This window comes from Ailuropoda melanoleuca, chromosome 2, assembly GCF_002007445.2.
Source record: "Ailuropoda melanoleuca isolate Jingjing chromosome 2, ASM200744v2, whole genome shotgun sequence".
NCBI lineage: Eukaryota > Metazoa > Chordata > Mammalia > Carnivora > Ursidae > Ailuropoda > Ailuropoda melanoleuca.
Genome location: NC_048219.1, coordinates 176,725,797 through 176,750,148, shown reverse-complemented (window position 1 = coordinate 176,750,148; position 24,352 = coordinate 176,725,797). Strand labels below are relative to the sequence as shown.

The window sequence follows — 24,352 nt, the reverse complement described above, 5'->3', positions numbered from 1 at the left end:
ATTTGTAGTTCTATGAGTGACCATAACAGTGAAATTTGACATAGTCAAGCTTCCCTGAGGAAGTGGTTTCAGTGGGGGAGGTCTTAAGGATTGGTAGGTGTTAAGTAGGCAAAGAAAGGTAGGAGGTCTGGGCGACCGGGTGGCTCAGTCGTTAAACATCTGCCTTCAGCTCAGGTCATGATCCCAGGATCCTGGGATGGAGCCCCACATCGGGCTCCGTGCTCACCGGGAAGCCGGCTTCTCCCTCTCCCACTCCCCTGCTTGTGTTCCCTCTCTTGCTGTGTCTCTCTCTTTGTCAAATAAATAAATAAAATCTTAAAAAAAAAAAAAAGGTGGGAGGTCCATTGTAAGTAGAGAGCAAGACATGCGAAAGCCCTGCCATGGATGTACATGGTGAGCATGAGAACTATGGGAAAATCAGCTGGATTCGGCCAGACAGACCAAGAAAGAGGATAATATAAGGTGAGGTTGGAGAGGCAAGTAAAGGCCAGGTCACTGAGGTCGTATAGATTATATTAAGACATTTAAAAAAATTTTTTCTAAGAGCAAAGTGAAGCAATTTATGGTTCATAAACTGGAGTAGACAGGATTGGAAGGAGGTATGAATATACAAAATCAGAATGTACTTTGGAAAATCACTAGGACTACAAAATGAAAAAAGATATGGTATCAGGCACACTGTATATGAATATATTAAGACACTATTGCAGTAATAACTGAAGAGGTAGCCCCATTCTGGAACTGAGGAGGAAACCAGCCTGCCTTCCGGGTAATTCCCCCCCTTCTCCTGCAGGATCACATGTGTTTATCGCCAGACAGCGCTATAGTCCTGACCCGTAAAACCCCAGAAGTTCAATGGCCTTTCTTCATTTTGTCCCATTCCTGTCCCATTTAGTCTAAGCTGGTGGTGCTTCTGCTGTTGAACACCATCTGTCTCCCTGGCTTCTGCAGAGAGGTTGATTAGATCCATGAGTCACACCCACAATTGCCTTATGGAATTACTGTCCAGGCCATCTTTGGTGTTTTCTCTAGAACGCACTTTCTCAGTTTTTGCAATATGGATAGACTGAGAATTTTCCAGCTCTTTGAGTTCTGGTTTCTTTTGGCTTAACAACTTCTTCAACTAATGTCTCTCCTCTCACATTTTACTATAAGCAGCAAGGAGAAACCAAGACACACTACCAACACTTTGCTTAGAAATCTCCAGAGCTAAATATCCAAGTTTGTCATTTACTGCTTTTCACAAAATATTAGAACACATCTTAGCCAAGTTCTGCACTGCTATATAATGACTGCCTTTCCTTCAATTTCCAGACACGTTTCTCATTTTTGTTTGAGACCTGATCAGAAGCACCTTTAACACCCATATTTCTACCAACAGTCTCTCCAAGGCAATCTAGGCTCTTTCTAGCATGTACCTCATAACTCTTTTGGTCTCTGCTCTTTACCCAGTTCCAAAGCCACTTCAACATTTTAGGTATTTATTGTAGCATCACCTCCTTCTTGTTACCAAAATTTGAATTAGTATGCTAGGGTTGCCCTAACAAAATGGCACAGATTGTGCAGGTTAAACAATGGAAATTTGTTTTCTCACAGTTCAGGAAGCTGTAAGTTCAAGATCAAAGTACCACAGGATTGATTTCTTCTGAGGCTTTTCTCCTTGGTTTGCAGATGTTCTCATTCTATTCTCACATGATCTTTTTTCTGTGGGTATGCATCCCTGGTGTCTCTATCCAAATTTCCTCTTTTATAAGAACATGGGTTACATTGGGTTAAGGACCTATTCATAAGACCTTATTTAACCTTAATTACCTCTTTAAAGGCCCTGTCTCTAAACATAGTCACATTCTGAGGTACTGGGGGTTAGGGCTTCAACATATGAATTTGGAGGGATCAGAATCCAGCCCATAATAGGCCTCTTCCCATGCTTCTGCTTAACTCCATAGTTCCTTACTAGGATACTCACCTGTTAGGCTGGTGCCTTCTTAATCTCTCCTCATCACATTAGTCCTTTTATCTCACAGATGAGCTTTACCTCTGGCACTCCTGTTATTAACTGCTGTCAGGTTTTATATTCAGATATCCAATACATATACCTAGGATTCTAATTTATTGGAATGAGAATGAGGCAAACTATGTGAAATCGAGAGAGAGAGGGAGAGAGAGAGAGAGAAAACCTATACTGTTTAGGGGATTTAATAAGGGTCCTTATCTTTTTCTCTAATTTCATGGATATCAATTATTTAAACAATACAAATTACATCAAGTGTTGGTAAGAATGTCATAACTTGAAGCTTCACTGCTATGTTTTACCCAAGTTCCTCAAATCAGACCATTTAGATGTTCTATGTTGACACAGAAAGAACCAGGATAGTGCTTCTCAAAGTGTTTAGAAAAATTGTGTTAACCAGAACTACTTGGGATACTTGTTAAAAAACAAAAACAAAAACAAACAAAACAAAACAAAACAAAACAAAACAAAACACATTCCTAGAATCTTCAGGGTAAACTTAATTAGAATTTCTTTATATGGGGCCCATATCTAAACCCAACCTTATCAGGTTACTCTTAAATACATGAATCTAAGGAAATTTGACTAGAATTTTCTTCACCCCTATTTCTTGGTGACAGAGACAGTCATAATTTCTAAGGAAGACAGCCCTTTCCTACTAAAAAGAACAAAATACTGTAATGCAGTTGGTACAAGTTTTGATAACATGGACTGAAGTATGAAGAAAGGTCAGTTTGTTGATGCCCTCCAAGAATAAAAAATTCTATCTGAAATGTATATAAATAAAATCTAACTTTTATATATTATTTTTCTATCAACTCTATTTTTTTAAGTAGAACATATCTTAAAGCTGTTTTATATATTTTTCAAATGACGTTTCTATAAAATATATGTTACCGAAGTATATTAAAAAAATGATTCTTTTTTCTTTTTCCTTGTAATTTGAGTTATGTCATATAGCTTCTCTTAAAAAATTAACTCTATGTCTGTCCAGGCTTGCCCTCATGGGANAACATAGAACATATCTTAAAGCTGTTTTATATATTTTTCAAATGACATTTCTATAAAATATATGTTACCAAAGTATATTAAAAAAATGATTCTTTTTTCTTTTTCCTTGTAATTTGAGTTATGCCATAGAGCTTCTCTTAAAAAATTAACTCTATGTCTGTCCAGGCTTGCCCTCATGGGATTTGGCCCTCAGGACTCCCCACGGCTATCTCCAGATTTCTCGCAGTAAATTCACAATGGCTGAGGGGCAGCCTGCCAGTCCCAGCTACCTGGCATGGAGCCCACAGAATGTACAACTGCAAAATCTGGTTTTGAGACATCTCAGAAAAATGATACTATGTGAATGGAAAATACTTATAATCATGTATTTTAAAGGTCATAATTTACATTAGTATAAACATCAACTAGGAATAAGAATATACCTATAATAATTTATATTTATAACCAGATACAGATATTTCTACCAGAATGATTAACTTATTTGTATGATTTTCTCTAGAACGGCACTGTTATTTCTGAAACAAAACTAGAGAGAATGCCACAAATCAGAAAGCATAAGTGAGTTTTAAAAATAAAAAGCAGCTTTAGCTTAATAATCTGGATAAGGAGGTGAGGCTATCATTCATATAATCCAGATCAAAAAAGCCAAATACTGAAGGAATAGGAGAGATGTTTCTGCTCAAGTGATCAAGATCAGGACTACCTTTAATACAACAAAGCTTCATTTAATTTCTTAACTGTTCCTTTCTCGTCATTGAGACGAGCTTTTTCAGATTGCTGTAAGTATTTTCACTTTAGAAAATGACTAAACTGCTAAATTCTCTTTAGATGTTACCAATGGGGGATATGGATAAGTGGTTTGTTTCTTTCTTCAGTGCCATTTAGGAGCCCTGAGCAGCCCTACCGCTGCTCACACCCAGGAGGAGCTGCAGCTGCCGGCCTGCCACCATCGCCACAACCGTGAGCAGTGAAGCTGAGACCCAGCAGCCAATTGCACCCTCAGTGCTGCCCTCACCAAGCCCATCAGCAGCAGCAATCACACAGGGAACAGAGGCCAGGGCAGCCTCACATAGGTGGTACCTGCTGTAATGGGGAAGAAGGTCATTACAACAAAGGTTTTGGTAACAGTAAAATAGTTCAGTGTAAGACACGATATGGTTACATCAATATGAACGACACCAAGGACGATGTATTCGTGCACCCAACTGCCATAAAGAAGAATGACCCCAGGAAGTTCCTTCACGGTGTAGGAGATGGAGAGACTGTGGAGTTTGATGTTGTTGAAGGAGAAAAGGGTGTAAAGGCAACAAATGTTTCAGGCCCTAGAAGAGTTCCAGTACAAGGCAGTAAATATGCAACAGACCATAACCATTACAGACACTCTCCACAAGGCAGGGGTCCACACAATTCCCAGAAGAATCTCTAGAATAGTGAGAATGGGAAAAAAAGCAGGCTTGTAGAGTGCTTTTGAAGGCTGGGCTTAACAGCACTGGCCCTACAACAGGGACTCTTCCCACTACATGTGGAGACCCTGTGGGCTTGGACCACAGTCTTCCAACCCTGCTGTGCAGGGAGAGGTGATGCCAGGGTATAGGAGAACAAGGTAGACCAATGAGGCAGAATATTCATTGGAATTGTAGGCCATGACTCCACAAGCATCCTCCTTGCCAAAGACAGCAATAAGCAATAAGCAATGAAGGAGGTAAGGAAAATCAAGATAAGACCCAAGGTCAGCAGCCACCTCAACGTTGGTACCACCACATATTCAATTACTGACATACACACCAAGAAAACAAACCACAAGATGGCAAAGAGACAAAGCAGCCAATCCACCAGCTGAGAATTCATTTGTTCCTGAGGCTTACCATCTGTACTATCATCTAGTTTAGTCATACAACAAGAAGAAATGAAATTCCAGCAATAAGAAATGAACAAAAGATTCAAGCTGAAGACCTTAAGTGCTTGCTTTTTGCCCACTGACCAGATAAATAGATCTGCATTATCTATGCAGCATGGGGTTTTTAAGTATAGACTTTAAGACTTTTTTTTTTTAAGATTTTATTTATTTATTTGACATAGATAGAGACAGCCAGCGAGAGAGGGAACACAAGCAGGGGGAGTGGGAGAAGAAGAAGCAGGCTCATAGCGGAAGAGCCTGATGTGGGGCTCGATCCCACAACGCTGGGATCACGCCCTGAGCCGAAGGCAGACGCTTTAACCGCTGTGCCACCCAGGTGCCCCAAGACTTTTTTTTTTTTAACTCACTATATTAACAAAGTAAAAACAGGCTGCATTTCTTCATAACTGCCCTCTAACAAAAGTGGATAGGAAGGCTTATTTTACTGCTGAGCACTTTGATGGACTGGGATAGATCAATTTAGAGGAGAAACTTAGAAGTCCTGAATCTACATACTCACTGCATAACAGTGAACATTGATTAGTAATGATCAATCTTACTATCTTACTATTGATAATCTTACTAAATAAAAAAAGATGACTGGACTCCAGCCAATAATTAATTAATAGATAGATGGATAGATAGCAAAAGCAAGATAATTAGTTGGCATCAGACTTCTAAAAAAACTGAATACAAAATAATGTACCAGTAGAAGAGCATTTTAAAATAATCCAAGGAAAGAAAATGTAAATCATGGATTTTATAGTCAGCTAAGTTTCCATTCAAGGATCAGCAGTAAAAAAACAGTTTTAAATACTCATGGAATCCAACTAAGAGATGAATTGGGACGTTTCAGCAATAGGGTTACTGGTGAGCTTTTAATATATTGTAGATTTAACACTAAAAGGTGAGGTGGATGGTGAAATAATAATGTTTTATGATATGTGCTACATAGTGCGTGTTGTGTGTTCTGACAGAGTAGAAATAATGCAACTAAAAATGACAGGAGAAGGGAGAAGTTATTGTTCTGTAGGCAGTAGTTTGGAGTTAAAAGTATGTCATTAAAACTGCAAACAATGTAGTAACATGGTTAAAAAAAGAAAACAGGGAAATAAAAGAATTTTAAAAATAAGTAAAAAGCCCACAGAACAAAAAATATAGTCCTTCTTAAACACCAAAAGAATTTTTTTAAAAGAGCCCCAAACCATTTCACATAGACTAATATAGCAAATATAACATAATATACATAGCAATTATTACATAAAATAATGACAGAGTTGCGATTAAACATTTCATATATCAATAAATGTGAATGAATGACTTAACTCATCTATTAAAAGGAAACGATTTTCAATTTGGCTGAGAAAGCAAAACCCAATTATATTCTGTATGAAAGACACACACATAAAATACTGGGGAAAAGCTAAGTATAAAGAGATGGCCAAAGACAGACCAGGCTTCTAGAAATAATAATAAAGCAAACCAATACTGATACTAAACAAAATAAACTTCAAACTAGACTCTTAAATATGACAGAGAATTATTGTTTTTAATGCTAAAAGCCTCAGTTCACAGCAAATACCTAACAATTGTGAATATCTACGCACCAAAATAATACGGCAATGCCTTTGTAAGCAAAAACTACAAGAGATGTAAAAAGGCATAGAAAGAAACATATTAACCTTAGGAAATGCTACTACATCAGAATTAGTGTGAGATAAATGAAGTAGACACAAGGACAGGATACAGAACCTAACCAGTAAAGTAGATATTATATATACATGGAAATTTACACCCTGAAAAATCATGATTATACCTTCTCAGGCACTCATAGGACAATCATAAAATCTGATCATATACTGTCACAAAAAATAAATTTCATAATTAAAAAATGTTACAAGTAAAATTTAATACATAAAAAACTAGAAATTATTTAAAGTATTAAAGATTAAAAGATTATTTTAACTAGAAATAAAAAATGTTTATTAAGCAATTCTTGAGTGAATGTGGAAATACAAAATAAAATTAAGGAACATATTAAAAAGAATAAAAATGAAAACACTAAGACACATGTACATATGTGTGTGTATATATACATATATAATAATCTGTGAGACACAAAGAAGCAATAAAATAAATATTGCAATTATATAATTGCAACAAAATAAATTATATAGACTTAAACACTATCAAAGAATATTCCTAAATAAGTTAAATTCTCTGCTTAAAAATCTAGAAATATAAAAAAAAGAAACTAAACCGACAGAAAACACAAAGAAGGTAAGTAGAATTTAATTCAGTTCTGACTTTAAGAATGTTAATATTTCACAGACTCAAAAAAAAAAGAATGAATAGAACAAATAAGGAAGGTTAGAAAATCCTACCATTGAACACAAACAGAAAGAAATAACTCAGTTTCACAGACTCAAAAAAAAAATGAATAAAACAAATAAGGAAGGGTAGAAAATCCTACCATTGAACACAAACTGAAAGAAATAACTCAGTATATTTCAAATAAATAACATTTGAATAAGTAACACCAACTAATGGGAGAGGGGAACATCTAACTCAAATAACTGTTAAACATGGTTAGGTAGTAGTTAGACTATTGGTCTTCAGGCTAAAGACAAAAAGAAATCTAAACAAATACTGAATGCTAATTAGTAGGCTTCCTTAATTTTTTTTTTATTTAAAGATTTTATTTATTTATTTGACAGAGATAGAGACAGCCAGTGCGAGAGCGAACACAAGCAGGGGGAGTGGGAGAAGAAGAAGCAGGCTTCCAGCGGAGGAGCCTGATGTGGGGCTCAGTCCAAGAACGCCGGGATCACGCCCTGAGCTGAAGGCAGATGCTTAATGACTGAGCTACCCAGGTGCTCCAGTAGGCTTCCTTTCTTAGATACCTGCATCAGTAATAGCGAACCTGTTTTCTGTATGTTATAAGATTGAACATATAAGTAAATATATTATAGATAATTGGGGCTGTGTTTGTCATTGGCAGACCAGAGAGTTTTAGATATTGAAAAGGAGGAAAACAGAATGAATTCTGTCATTGAACTGGAATTAGAGATATCAGTGTGAATCCATAATTTTTAATATAGCTAATTTGCTGTATAATAGATACAGGTATGTGTGTGTTGTGTACGTGCATGTGTGTGCGTGTGTGTGTGCATATAGTCATCTTTATATCTATTTCTAGTTCGGTTTACTGAGAAGAACTAGGAGGAATGATCCCCCACCCCCATAGTCATGACAACAAGTAGAACCCAGATCTTGATCTCTAATAGCATTCTCCATTAAAAGTAACCAGCTCCTTGAATAAAAAAGAAATACATGAATTCACTTTGATATAAATTTTTTAAAAATGAGGGAAGAAGGGAAAATTCTTCCTTTCAGTGGAAACCCAACTGATAAATGAAGAAATGATGGAATTGGGAAATCATGATCAACAACCATCATAATAATAATCAATGAAACTGAGAATTATCAGTGGATGCTAAAATGAGTAAATTATTTTTTTAGAAGACACAGAATATTTACAGTCTCAAAGTAACAAGATAATTATTAATTACAAAGTGAAATAATCAGCTCTATAGTCAAAAGACTTAGCAGAATCCAAATGATCAAAACTAACATCACCAGTAATGATAGAGATCAACATGTGCCTCCTGATATAATTCCCTGAAAAGATCATCACTTCTGAGGTATTCCTGCTCAAGTTTCATAAGCTGAATCTAATCAAGAGGAGACAGCAGACAAACCCAAACCGAGGGACACTCTATGAATAACTGGCTTGTACTGTTCCAAAATGTAAATACTATCGAACATAAAGAAAGAATGAGAAACTATTCCAGATGAAAAGGAACCAAAAATACAACTGAATGAAAACACATGATCCTAAATTTTCTTTGTTATATAAGCATTGGTGCAGTTGGACAAATTTGAATAATGTCTATAGATTAGATATTGCATCAATACCAATTTACTGATGTGGATAATTTCCCTATGGTTATTTAAAAGAATATCCTTGTTTTTAGGTATTACACAATGAACTATTTGTGGGTTAAGGGATATTATGCCTACTACTAATTGTCAAATGTTTTGGAAAAACATATATGTGTGTGTATATTCAGAAAGAGGGAAAGAGTTAAAGCAGATACAGTACAATGTTAACACTTGGGGAACTTGCGTGAAGTATATATTGTATTATTATTTTAACTTCTCAGGAGGACTGAAACTATGTCTAAATGAATAAATGAATGAATATATGAATGAAAGAACAAATAAAACCTTTCATCACCTTTCATCACTTGCTACCTGCTACCATCTTGTTCCAAGTCTACCAAAGTCTTTTGCCTGGATCGTTGTCTCTCTGCCCTCTTTCAGTCTATTCTCAACAGGATAGCCAGTATAATCCTTTGAAAGTATAAATCAGATCATGTCACTGCTCTGCAGATAGCTATACTGAGGACCCTAGCCCTTTTGACACTGTTCTGAAATGACTTGTTCACATATCTTTTTCAACCACTAAACTGTAATTTCCATAAGAAAAGTATTGCATTTTATTATGATTGCCTCAGGTCCCCCTGCCCATACCTACACACCCACCAGAGTACTGACACTCCATAAATGTTTATCTATCTGAAACTCTCTTCGTGGTACAGAAATCTGTTCCCTGTTGATATTTTCTCTGATCTCTAAATAAGTAGTACCTTTCTGACTCTTTATATAAAAGAAAAAAGGTGTCCTGTGTCATGGATATTTCTGTTCCTGAGGCTTAGATTACGGCAGAAGCAGGAAAGAAAAGGACCATTGAATATTTGCTCATCCATTGTCTTTATATCTCAACTTTGCCAAATCAGAAACCCTTGTTATACTTTCAAAATATATTAACATAAAAAATTCATATAGACTTAAGGGTTTGATTTTAGTCTTTTCTAAATTCCTCATTGTCTTATAACTTTAGCATTTGATTTTTACCAAGGGCTTACAGCACGTGATATACCTAGACTTCGTCAAACTGTGAATTTAGTTGTGCTTTCCAGATGACTGTGGCACTTTAAATTCTCCCTAGCTTTGCTCTAGATAGTAGAAACACATAGTCCTCTGGCAAAGTCTCCCTTTTTTTCTTTAAACTGGCCCAGGCTCCAAGCAGCTGTATTCCTGCTTCTCTGTTACTGATAAAAAGTGATCATTATATCTCCTCAATATGCCCATAAATTTTCAGCTCCCTATTATTCATTCTGCATTTCAAGGCTGCATTCACTTGTAACTATTGACAAAAATGATTAATTATGGAAGTAGAAACAGATTCACCATTTGTAAAATATATGCTAACATTCACAGTGTATTTTGGAAAGGAACATAAAGAGCTAACTCTTGAAGATTCTGTTTTTATAATGCTGGACAAAGTGAGACACATATGGGCCAAGAGGGGTAGATTAAAGCCAAAAAGGCCACTAATTACCCTTGCTTAATTTCTATGGAATATTCCTGGACCTTTTGCTTTGTCCATCAGACAAGAGCAACGTGATTCAAGGGTTTCCACTTGGCTTGGTATGGGTCTCCCGCTAAATACATCCTGAGACAAATACTTTGAAGGTCATTTACTTGGGAGGTGAATTCAGAAAGCACACATAAGGGATGGGAAAAGTGAAACAAAGAAGGGAGAAACAAGTAAAGGATGTGTTAAAGGTGCACTGTGAGCAGCTAGGACTAGGACCCTGAGGTCCCACTAAGGACCCTATAAGGAACCGTATAAAACATGCTTCACAATTGTCCCACTGGGGGACAGGTATGCTGAACTATTTATGCAATGACTTTCATTTGTCCTAGTAAACTGTGGCATCTAAGAAAAACCCTCAGTGAAGGAAACCTCAGAGAGATGAATATGGAACCCTTGAGGTAGGAAGTTGATAATGGCCCTGGGAACTGTCCAGCAAAGCTACAGGTGACTACGAGGTTATGGGAGAAGGCATCAATGGCATCTGCTACAGTCTCCTAGCTTTATTTTAGTGGCTGACCCAATATAAATACATCATGTCTGAACACAGAGCTGTTCAGTGAATACTGGTAAGATCAAATTCACTTGCAAAGTGTAAGTCATTGATAGAAATTTTTGCATTTTTAGTATTGATTTCAGACTTCAAATTCATAACCGTGGCATTAAGAAACGAGCACTTCTTTACATAATACATGTAAAATAATATAAAAAATTGACAAAGGTTGTTTGCAATTATATTATTTTATAATTCTAAAATAATAAATAAAAATAATGTGTTATTAATAAATTTTATGTTTTTCTTTTATTTTTCCTTTCTGAGTGACTAATTTGTTTCCTCTTTGAAGGTTTGGATTAGGAGGGAAAGGCTATAGTGAAGTGTGAGTGAGTCTTGTTTGTGGGGTATTTCCACATTTTCCAAGCTCCTGTTCATTTTCTCTTCTCATTCTTTTCCTTTTTGTGTGTATGTATGTAGGTATGCATGTGTTGTTTTTTTAACTACATCTTTGCTCCGGCCATCACTCTCGTCCAAGCTACTGCCATCTGTTGCGTAGGTGGAGTACAAGAGCCACACGTGATGTTTTTGCATCCACCACTGCTTTTCCCTCTCCATAACCTTTAGACTAATAAAAGGTAAAATCATTTTTTTTGCTCAAAACTCTCTAATAGCTTCCAGTTTTACACTGAGTAAAGACTAAAATCATCAAAATGACTTACAAGATTATGTAACTTGCCCCCACTCCCTGCCCACCAACACTGCTCTGACTTCATTTCATATTTTCAAATTGCTGTTCCCCTTACTCATCCACCCAAGTTACTCCCTGCTTGCTCCTCAAAGCCACACGGGACATGCTCCCACCCCAGGGTTTTTGTACTTGCATTTTTTCCTCTGGAATACTCTTCCTCCAGGTATCTACAGGGCTTCCTCCCTATCTTCTTTAGGCCTTTGTTCAAATTGTATCTTAATTGCTTTTGCAATAACTCTTTTCCCCACCAGCTAAATATTTCTTATCTTCTTTCTCTGATTTTTCCCCCTCTACAACATGTGTCATCATCTAAGATACTAGTTTTCCTTCTCATTTATTTTTTTATCTGCCTCTCTCCAAAAATCTCCCCCACAGCAGAGATTTTTGTCTGTTTTATTTTTATATTTTAATTACTGCATCTATAGAACTTAGAATAGTGCTTGCTGCACAACAGGCATTTAATACTTATGTGTTGATTGAGCATGTTACATTCAGTAGCAGAGATGTGGGTGTTTATCGATACCTACATACAAGATTTTTTTAAAATAACAAAATTCCTTTTCACATATAATATAGAAATAATAAAATTATCCAGGATACCAGAAAAAGCAATTTCAGTTTCACTGCATCAGAGATATAGAGAATTCTTATTGAAGAATACTCTTTAATATATATTAACATTTTATCAATTCACATTAAATCAAAATCTTGGTTTGAGGCACTTAATATGAAATTATAATTGGATATCAAGATATAGGTAGTACCCACAAAGATGCACAAAGAGACTAAAGCATGCAAACACATTAAAAAGTACTAATGGACAACCTAACGCCTATTTGCTAAGCTGGGAATCCTATTCAGACTTTAGCACATCAGGATGTAGCTTTCCATCATGGAATAGTGAGTGACCTAAAAGGCAAAGAAGATACTTACTACATTCCTCACCATTTGCCCACTGACCCCTCATCCTATGGTCTTTATAAACTAAGGCATTTGATACTGTGATTCAAATCCTATAAGCCAATACAAGATGTACAATATGTGACTTCTGCCTTGGCATTCTATGCCATATTCCTCACAAACTCACCATCATTTTCTACAGTCAGGTACTGTAAACTCCACAGAATAACTGCAGAAAATAAGGGGAAGACATGCCTGGTTCAGTGTAATCTGAGAACTGAAGTACAATCGTGTGCTAGTTTCTTTGATCTCATACTAGCATCCAACCACAGGCAGATGCTACAAATCCCAGAAAACAGCTGGGAGGAAAGTAGGGAAACCGGAGGGTGATATTACAACTAATTATGCATAATATATGCAACTAATATATGTATAATATATAAATATATACATATAATATTATACATACATTTATAGCATATAAATATGTAATTATATACAATATACAATTACATATGCTATATATAATACTTAGCTAAAAGAACACACTTAATCATTAATTGTACCATTAAGAGAAACATCATAAATTCGAAGAAGCACTAATTTCCCAAGATAAAGAAAGAAAAATTTAAATAACTGAAATTTAGCCAAAAGATGAACTACTTTGAATTTAAAACAAAGAAACCAGTTAACCAAACTAAATTTTTAAAAATTGTCCAAAATTCTATGTCAGATAACTTAAACATCAATTCCAGAATATGTAGAAATAAATGTCAATGGTAACCTGCCTATCAAACATGTTTAATAAATACATAAAGCATTTCAATGGTCTTAATAATTATATATTAAAACACTGACAAGAGAATTTTAGCCTATCTAGTTGCTAAAATCAAAGTGACAAGAGTATGGGAAAGTAGGCACACAGAGTGTTGGAGGGAATACATAAGTAGCTATGGTCGACTTTTTATAGAGTCTTTGTCAATAAGATTTAAATGCTTTCTTATAATGTAGATTACAACACCTATAAATATGTATCAATGAAATGAGATGATGACTGTGAAAAAAGGCAGCTGTGAGGATGTTTTCTGGTCTTATTCACAGCACCGAATACTTAAGAAACAATTCAAACATCTATTAGTAAGAGATTGTCCAAGCAAACAGTGATGCACCTATTTAATTAATTAAAATGTATCCATGATACATCAATAATTAGTATGAGAATATATATGTATTTATATTTAGGATATTCAAGATCTATTACGGAGTGAAGACAAATTAACTTATGCATTATTAGGTATAGCACAATGCTACTATGATGACTATAGGAATTTTAATTTAAACAATACTTAAAGCATTTAAAAATCTGAAAGATTATAATAGTAAAATTTTATCATTAGTTATCTTTAGGGTTGTTTTTAGTATTTTTAAAAAGTCCACATGTTCTATCTTGAACAATATTTCACTTGAATAATAAAGAAAAAAGATTAAAAAGCAAGAACCAGGTGATGGGTATTAAGGAGGGTACAGGTGGTGATGAGCACTAGGTGTTATCCACAACTAATGAATCATTGAACACGACATCAGAAACTAATGATGTACTATATGTTGGCTAATTGAACATAATAATAAAAAATAAATTTAATTTAATTTTTTAAATTTATTTTTATTTATTTTTAATTATTTTTAATTTTTTTTAAAGATTTTATTTATTTATTTATTTGACAGAGATAGAGACAGCCAGCGAGAGAGGGAACACAAGCAGGGGGAGTGGGAGAGGAAGAAGCAGGCTCATAGCGGAGGAGCCTGATGCGGGGCTCGATCCCATAACGCCGGGATCACGCCCTGAGCCGAAGGCAGACGCTTAACCTCTGTGCCACCCAGGAGCCCCAAATTTAATTTTTTTTTTTTAAAGCAAGAACTGATTGAACAGTGTCATAACACCTCCTTGAAGTAGATGGAACTTTAACCAGATATCCAGCAAGAACTGATTGAACAGTGTCATAACACCTCCTTGAAGTAGATGGAACTTTAACCAGATATCCAAAGTCCAAAAATAGCAGCTTTTAGACAGATAGGGATTTGGGAATCAGCAACAACAGACCAAAATGGGCAAAGGCTGAAAGGAAAAAAATGAGAATGAAGCTGATTCCTTTAACAACGCTCAGATTTCCCTTTTGGAATCAAGCATTTATGTTGTAGACTACATAGTTAGGATCTGTTTCATAGTTCTGTTCTCTTTCATTGATTGAGTTGTCAATCTTTCTTCAGTTTTATATTTCATAGTAATTATTAATTTTAGTTTAATACCTAGTAACCTAGTTTTCCTTATCAATCTTTGTTGTTGTTTTCTCAGTTTTATCAATTGCTTTTCCAGATTTAAGGTTAGAATCACTTTGTCCATTTCCCAAAACACCCAAAGCAAAAATGTTATCAGGATCTTCCTTAGAATTTCATTAAACCTACATATTAGTTTATAAAGAAGTTAAGTGGTTTGTTTGTCTCTCTTTTTTTTTAAAGATTTTATTTATTTATTCAACAGAGATAGAGACAGCCAGCGAGAGAGGGAACACAAGCAGGAGGAGTGGGAGAGGAAGAAGCAGGCTTATAGCGGAGGAGCCTGATGTGGGGCTCGATCCCATAACGCCGGGATCACGCCCTGAGCCGAAGGCAGACGCTTAACTGATGTGCCACCCAGGCTCCCCTGTTTGTCTCTTTTGATCAAAGAACTTGGCATGTCCTTACATGTATGTCAACATTTATTTACCTCTCATTATTATGCAGTTTTATTCTTATATATTACACAAATTTTTGTTTATAGAGTATTTTTTTTATTTATGTGGTGAATTTGCATTTTTAACTTTTGTTTTTGTTTTGCCAGCAGAGAGGACACCTACTGACTTTTTTATTTAATTGTGCTGGGCTACCTTTATGACATTTTAATTAGTTCTAAAACTCTGAGTTGGTTCTTGGTTCTTCAATATTTTCTAAATAGGTTATTGGAAATAATTATCATTTAATCTCTCTGTCTAGATTTTTTCTATGTTATTGAAATAGTAAAATGATAAATAATAGTGAGGAAAAGGCAAAACAGGTCTTAGTACAGTTTGTTAACGACTTTCCAAAGAAGCAGGTATTAGATCAACAAATTTTTTTTTCTTCCCTCATTAAATTATTTTTTTGTCTTTATTATTTTTTAACTGCTATTTTAGTTAATTTCATTGTATTATTCCTAATATTGTAAAGTGACTGTTTATTTTTAGGCTTTCTTAAGCAGTAATAAAATCATTTAATACTATGACTTTCTCCTAAGTATATTTTTGGTTGTTGCTCATAAATTTTATCATAAAGTGAACTCCTTATTGTAATTTTAAGATGCTGTTACTCTTTGACCCATAAGTAATTTAGAAGGAACATACACACATATACATGTTTAAGTATTAAATGTTTTCCTTTGGCTTATAGGCCTTCATAAGTACTATGGTTCATGGGTTTTTTTCATTGTTGATTTATGCTTTTTTTTTAAGATTTTATTTATTTATTTGACAGAGATAGAGACAGCCAGTGAGAGAGGGAACACAAGCAGGAGGAGTGGGAGAGGAAGAAGCAGGCTCATAGCGGAAGAGCCTGATGTGGGGCTCGATCCCATAATGCTGGGATCACGCCCTGAGCTGAAGGCAGTTGCTTAACCGCTGTGCCACCCAGGCGCCCCAATTTATGCTTTTTTATTACATCATTCAGTATCTAATAAGTCATCTCTAACCATTTGGTATTATTTGGGTTTTGATGTGTGTATCCTTTAGGATTCATGTACGTAAGCAACAGAAATTTATTTTGCTAACTACTACCCCCTACTCCCCCCCAAAAAAGAAAAAAAAATATTTTTAAAAAAATAAAAGAACTAAAGGAAACTAAATAACAGTAAACACAGTCAAATTCCTGAGAACATCTGGCTAAGACGCTTCCTCTAAGTATGGACTCTCAACAACACTTCAACCACAAAGAATTTCCTACTTGGTCCTCTGCTTCAGCATTATTCCCTCCAAATGCAAAGTTCTAGATGGGCACGAACATTTGCTAACTTCCCAGAAACCACAAAAACAAACTAACAAAAATGAACAACAAACACAAACAAACAAATAGATCTTTTCAGACCTGCCTCATGACAAATTTCATATATTGCTAGTTTTTCCCCAGACGAGACTATTTCTTGGCTGCTAGGCAGTCAAATAAACAACAGATGTCCATTTTATTATATATTTTACAGAACCTTATATTTTAATTTTATTGTACAACTAAATTTAAAATGTTTTGCTTTTAAGTATAGAACACATAAATGCCACAAACTGAAGTATCTGAATTTATATCAGTGTACTAAGAATCCAGGTAATCTGTGTATGTGATAAAGAAAGTGGGGGGCACACAAGGTAAGTTGTTTTCTTTTCCAGTATTTTCTTCATTGAATAAAAGGCTTGAGTATAATCAATGGTCAAAAAAATGATTATATGGATGTTCATTATTATCCATTAGAAATGCATTTTAATTAACTGTTAATTTTCTGGTGCTGTAGATCTACATAAAAAGAGGTGTAGTTTTACCCTACACTGATCACAACCACAGTAGGATGCCAGAAACACTTGCCAAAAATGCTGCATTTAATTTCTAGTTTCATCAATGGTACCTAAAAATGATAATTAACATGTAGTGCTACAATGAATTAAAAGTTAAGACTATCTTGAAGTACAGCCAAGTCATCATTATTGAAGCTTTAATGGGTTGACTGTATAAAAGAATAAATAGCAAGAGACAAGCTTATTCCTAAGTAATTTCTATATGTTAAACTGAAATTAGGGGACTACAAGCAAGACAGGTCAAATAAACACGATAAGGATGGTGGAATTACAAATTGATGCAATGAATTACAGTCACTGAGTTCTTGAAAGTGACAGCAACAGACAAAACACTGGGTAAAGCAATCTGCAATGGACTTGTTCAATTTCATTTAGCACCATTTAGCTTATCAACTAAAGAGACAGAACTACAAATCATGAGAAAACTTGCCAGGAGCATTTTTTGTTTCGAAATACATATTCCCAGTGCTAACAGTGTGATTTAATTATTATTTCTATTTAAAAGGAAAATTCTGAACTTTACAGGTGTTAAACATCATGCCTTACTATGTACAACTAGAAAGTGACAGAATCTGGATTCAAACTCCATTCTATCTGACTTAGATTTCTATATTTTCTCTACAGTGTACTCAAGGCAGAAAGGGTAGAGGCAATGCACTGGGATTTCCTTTTGGTCAAACACACTCTATGATTAAGGTGCCCTCAATATTCTTACAGGATAACCCCACATCTTATTCAATTCAAATAGGTCCCAAAATTTATTTTTTTCCAAAAGACCACTTCTAGGTTCTGTAACATCTAAAAAAGATGATATCCATGCTTCTCCTTTGGCTTTAACTTCAATATAATTTCACTGGCAATCTAAATAAAAGTAAGAAACAGTCATTTATGTTATTCAAAAGAGGAATGAAAAAAAATCCCTGTTTAACTTTGAAATGTATTATATGATTTTTACAAGGATATACAAGGACATACACAAGGATAACTAAATAATTATGTTTTACCATACATTTACCTTTACTCTTCCCTAAGAACATATATTATGATAAAGGAGGCAAGGTGACTTCATCACCTTGAAGCTAACTTAGATTTAGAGGGTTTTCATTTTATTTGGGACACTACTAAACTCAGTGTCATAGACAGATATTTACAAATGCCTTCCAATAATCAGGTTTTATAATGTCATTAAACATAAAGATAACAAGTAACAGTAAAGGGACATGGCCTTTCATTTCAGAAAGAACAGGGTTGCAATCTTTAGTTTTTTTTTAAAGGTTTATTTGTTTGAGAGAGAGAGAGAGAAAGGAAGAGAGAGAGAGCACGGGCAGAGGGAGAGGGAGAGAGAATCTCAAGCAGACTCTGCCGAGTGTGGAGCCCAACACAGGGCTCTGTCTCACAACACTGAAATCATGATCAGAGCCAGAACCAAGAGTCTGACCCTTAACCAGTTGCACCACCCTGGTACCTCCAGGGTTGCAATCTTAAGACCACCACTTAGCTGTGGACCTTTGAAAAACTTATTTAACACCTCTGATCTTCATTGTCTTCATCTATAATACAGTGAACATATTCTCTAACATGCAATATTGTCTGTAATGTTTAAATCATGTGTCTAAACTATCTGACAGAATAAACACTAGTTATTTTTATTACAGCTATTACTAAGGAACACAAGAGGAAATGAATTGTCTATATCTAAATTTCATACCTTCTTAGATGATAATATCTTTACTAATAATATACTTTTAAATTGATACAAATTACCCATTCAGCAATGAAATAAAAATTGAGTAGGCATACAGGGAAAAGTTTTTGAGATTTAGCTCATGTCATTTTTATTCGAAGGATAAGTTTTTAATACCTGGTATTTTTCTTTTGTACTGGTCCCTCCAAATCCTAGAATGCAATCCATTCCAGACAATTCAATATAAAAGACGTACAAAGGGGTGCCTCAGCTATGATAAGAGTGAAGTGTTATTGAAAATATTGAAGATATTTAAATTTGTCTAAACAATGATTAGAGATCTTACTTATTGTTATGCTCACTTACACCACAACTTTACATCTTTATTGGATTAAATTTAAATGAACTATATGAAGAATGAAGGAGTTACTTCTAACTCTTACAGAACTTAAATAATTGCATAAAACTATCTGCATGTTTCAGTTAGAAACACATAGTGATTAATCATTGTTTCCATTGAAATATGACATTTTTTCCAAAGCCTGGCACTCACAAACAAAAGTCTAGTATTTCCACTGCTGGCCACTGAAATGCTATTTTTGGTAACCAAAAAATGGAAGAAAAAATGAATGACATATTTTTGATATATATGCAAAGATTTTATGTGCTGTATATGAGATATATAAAGAAATACAGAATTTTATGAGTTAAATCACAATCTTTTGAAATCTGATTACACTATATTAACTTGTTTAATATGTGATTGTTTTATTGTGTATTAAAATACTTATTTTTAATTTTTAGAAAACAGTTGATTTGTCAGGTAAAATGTTTTGGCATAAAAAGAAAAACATTTGATTAATGATTCTTCCCCCTTACCTCCCTTCCTTCCAACATCTGTTGAGCACCTACTATGCCAACAATTGCAAAAGCAGAGAAGCTCATAGTTACATGACAGACAAATATGAGTATAATATGATATATCAGCTATTATAAGAATCTCTGAAATATATTAAGTTCTTATATTGGTCAATCTTCTAAGTACTTTACATGATACCTCATTTAATCCCCATCACAGCTTAATGTGATAGGTACTACTACCCTCCACATTTCACAAATGAGGAAATTGAGGCACAAATATTTTAGACAATTATGGCCAAAGCCACACTGCTAATAAGCAGCAGAATTTGGGTTTGAATCCAGTCAGAATGTCTGTGTGCTACTACTGTGTCATACTGACTGATATAACCTCAAGATAATTTAGGATATAAATCCAGGATTCTATAGAAACACATTTAAGTATATTTATTTTCTCAAACATATTGGCTGGTATCACATTGCTTGTATTTGACAACTTCTGACTAGTTTACAAGACCAATCAATCAACCTCAGGATGAGAAAAATACCTAGCAAAATTTTAACAAAAATGCCTTTGCATAATTGGTGGATGAATTTGAAAATCCAGTATCCAAATTGATAGCTACAGACCATAATGCATTTTTTCCCTTAGAGTTTTGTGTCTGTGAGGCATCATTTGCAGCTCTGATGGTTGCTAAATCCAAGCGATAGATCTGACTTGTGAATTACTGAATTAGTGTGGTAAGCTAATATTTTGGGAAATATAGGCATATTAAATCATCTTTTCTCACTGAAATGTCATTTTAACATTATTCTAATTTTCAGTGAGAACCAACAAAAATCAGAGGCCACAAAATAACAATACAGAATTGAGGTTGGAGAGTCAGCCTACTTCCTGATTCTGCCACTGGCCAGTTGGCTGAGCTTGGGCTCTTCTAAGCCTTTGTTTTTTCAATTTTTAATATAGACAATAATGGTAATTCCAGTAAGCATTACATAGATGGTATAGGTGATGGCATGTAGGAGGTATCCAATCAGTGTTAGTCATAATAAGATCACCTCTTGGAATACTGAGCTTTGGTACAAAAAGCTAAAGCTATAGTTTTATATAGCAATTATTACACTATTTTAAAATAACTTGTCATATATATATATATATATATACACATCTTTATTACCACTGCACAGTAATTAATAAGACCATGTGTTCGCTGGTGGCAGGGACTCTGTCAAAGTCAACAATCCTAACCTAGGATGTTGTCTGGAACAAAGATCTTCAATAAAGATTGCTAAATTGAATGTGCCTGAGGACTAAAACCAAGCGAGAGAGAAGCAAGCTTTGCATTTATTTCCACATTCTAGCTTCTGAATAATGCCAGGCTCCTCTGAGAGTTCACCAGATCCCATCTGGGGAAACCAAGGAGGGTATGCAGAATGCAAGCTGAACTATGGAGTCAACATTGGGTGAGGCACCAGACAGGACCTAACAGTATAACATTTTTGGTGAATTCTTAGTTTCTCCACTTTACAGGAATTCACAGTGTTCAGTTACTGAATATCTTGGCTAAAGCTAAATCAAGACAACATTGAATGCTGGATAAGAGCCTGCAGTTAGTCTAGGGGGCAAAGGCACAGCCACCAAAGGCAGTCCCAGCCGTGAACTCTCTGTGTCAAATTCTTCACAAGAGACAAAATGTCAGCAACTCTGACTGTTGCCAGCCCAGTTCTGAATGACTCAGAGATGTATTACTCATCCCATTCTATGTTTTACTATACAGTGAACACAATAAAAAATCTTAATATTTTCACTGGACTTGTGAATGACTAATAATCTTATTGCATTTATTTTAAATGGGCTTCCAATCACTGATGTATTTTGGGATTTTTTTCATGTCACTTTTTGAGAGGGCATTGTAAGTATTCATTAAATGTCCTATATTATACATCATTTTCTGGCAATGTTACAATCTTATTTTTCAATTTTAATAAAATAATTCCACTGTTTCATAACTTTGAGGGAAAAATTTACTCTCTCCATGTACTCCTATAAAACAGAGCAAGTTCATGAGTTTTTAAACTGCAAGCTATTTTAATAGCCTCCATTTGGTAATTATGGAGATTTATATCCCTCTCCTCGTCTCCCACAAAATTCAGAGCTGATCTGTCCAGTTGACTTAGAGACTGACTTAGAGGTCTCTACATTCATTATATTTGACAATAAGCTGTTAGATTAGGTTAATGATTTAAGACTAGTATATGTTTGGAAATGGGAGAAAGAGGTTTAAAATTAATTTATAGGAATATAATCCACTGATCATTTTCATGTTTCATCAAAAAAATATTTTAGAGGATGTCTCAATAGTAATTGATCACACTGAGCTGACAAAATGGGCTGTTCTTGCTTTACTAAGAAGAGAAGGAAGTCATTCATCTCCTTTTAGGTTCAAACTTTCAGTGTAACCAGACAGCTTATCATTTATCAAGGAATTAACACAATCTAATAGTTATAAGGAAGTACACTGGCCTACTACAGATGCAGTTCATGTTAAAAGTCCAAAGAATGCCATCCATGTCGATAACGTGTAGTGTTTACTCTCACACAGAAGAAACTATAGCTACCGTGGTTTTCTCTTTCAATAGCTCTTAATATTCAACTACAAATATAAATTTCCTTTTTAACTCCTTCATGAACCATTGGGATGGTTCAGACAGCGAATAATGTCATATAATATTCACAACATATAACATGTACTTTAGAAAGCTAAAATATATTTTTTAATCTAGTTTTTTCTAAGTTTTCTTTATTTTGTGTTTTAAATAAAGGAGGTGGATAAGAAACAAAACCACCAGAACTGTCTAATGCAACTTTAGTAAAACAATTTTGTTTAATTCTAAAGTTGTTGTCATATATTATTTGTAGAATTTTATGTTAATATTTTAGTTAATAACTTGCATTGTCTAATTAATAAAATAAGTGAATTTCCCTTTGCCTTACATGCTAATTCTATATTTTAAATAATAACAATTTAAATAAATATTTTTTACCATCTGTTTTGAAAATGTTTTCAGAAAATAAACTCATTATATGAATTTTATTTCTAATCAAGGATGCATCTACTATTATTTATAAACAACATTTCATTTACACCAAAATATTTTAGAGCCTTTTTCCTAATATTAACTTACACTTATTGATTGATTGATTGATTTAAGATTTATTTATTTATTTATTTGAGAGAGAGTACATGAGCACACAGAACAGGGGTAGGGGCAGAGGGAGAAGGAAAGACTCTCCAGTGGACTTCCCGCTGAGCGCAGAGCCCGAAGTGGGGCTCAATCTCAGGACCCTGAGATCATGACCAGATCCAAAATCAAGAGTCAGATGCTTAAACGACTGAGCCACCCAGGAGCCCCCTAGTATTAATTGATTTAATGCTAGCATGCATTAAAACAACTTTATATATTTATTCATACCTATAAGAGCTAAAGAGATACTTTTGGGATTCACAACCTTTCTGTGCACATACATTTAATCCAGTGCTATGCTAATGTATACTAAATGCCCTGTTCTGTGCTGAATTTCTTTTTTCTGCTCTCGTAGATACCATGGGGAATAAGAACAATACAACACCAGGTAGGAAGGTTACCATCAGTACACAACTCTGCATTTAAGGCAGTTACATAGAGGCAACTTCTCTTAATAAGAACAGTTTTACTTTCAAGCATTAGTGCTTCAGTTTTTCATATGAGAGAAAATAAATAAGAGACATGTTTTCTGAGAACATTCAGTTATAGCACTTTCGGGGGGGGGATCCCTGAAATCAAGAGAATATGAACATAAAATTTAGGTCACTGCTAAGTTAATGTTTTCTCTGTGGGTTTTCCTTTACCAGTTGCTTTTACATGCACTTCACATCTAAGTATTTAGGCTAAATGCATTTGGAAATCTTGCTTTTCCATTGATGCTCCATTAGCAGGAGTGAACTCTGCTGCATCAGGGTCTAAGCTACTTTAAAGCAAGGAGGATGCTGCAGGACCTATGTACTCAACAACAAATCATTCTGATTTTATTGAGTCATGTCTGACACTCTTTTCCCCCAGTGCCTTTTGACTTCTGCTTCATCAGAAGTCTAAATTTCTGCAACATGTGAAGTTGGTGTCTAAGACATTTGTAGCCTTTTTCTGTAATACGTGACCCTGAGGACTTCTTGTTCTCTATTCATCCCAAATTAATTTGTCTCAGAAGACTAAATGGGGCTTCCCATATTGAATTGGATTGCTATTCCCACCATTTGTATGTTCATCACCATATTCCTTTATTGATGTCAGTCATGTGTCTTTTATGGGAAGATAAATGGGAGAAATTATAAGTTGTATTTCTTTAGTGATCCAGAAATCAGAAACTATGGATATTTCTTCTTTTTTTGTATAGTCTCCTGGAATCCTTGTTTTCTTCATTATCCCCATCAAATGTTGCTAAGAAAGGATATGGACACCTTGTTTTGCATATATTGGCATTTCTCGATTTACTAAAATCTGCGCTCAATAAGTCTCTGTGTTATATCACCTCCACCTTCAATCCCTTTCTCTTCCCCTGCTCTTTCCCTATGGAAATA

General features: G+C 34.8%; 1 protein-coding gene and 1 pseudogene across 1 annotated transcript in view; one reads left to right on the top strand and one right to left on the bottom strand.

The window, feature by feature from the left end:
- Positions 1-4,911, top strand: part of LOC100469099 — a 34,986-nt pseudogene extending 30,075 nt beyond the window's left edge.
- SPAG16 (sperm associated antigen 16) overlaps positions 1-24,352 on the bottom strand; it is a 964,037-nt gene that overhangs the window by 360,988 nt on the left and 578,697 nt on the right. The window lies entirely within an intron of this gene.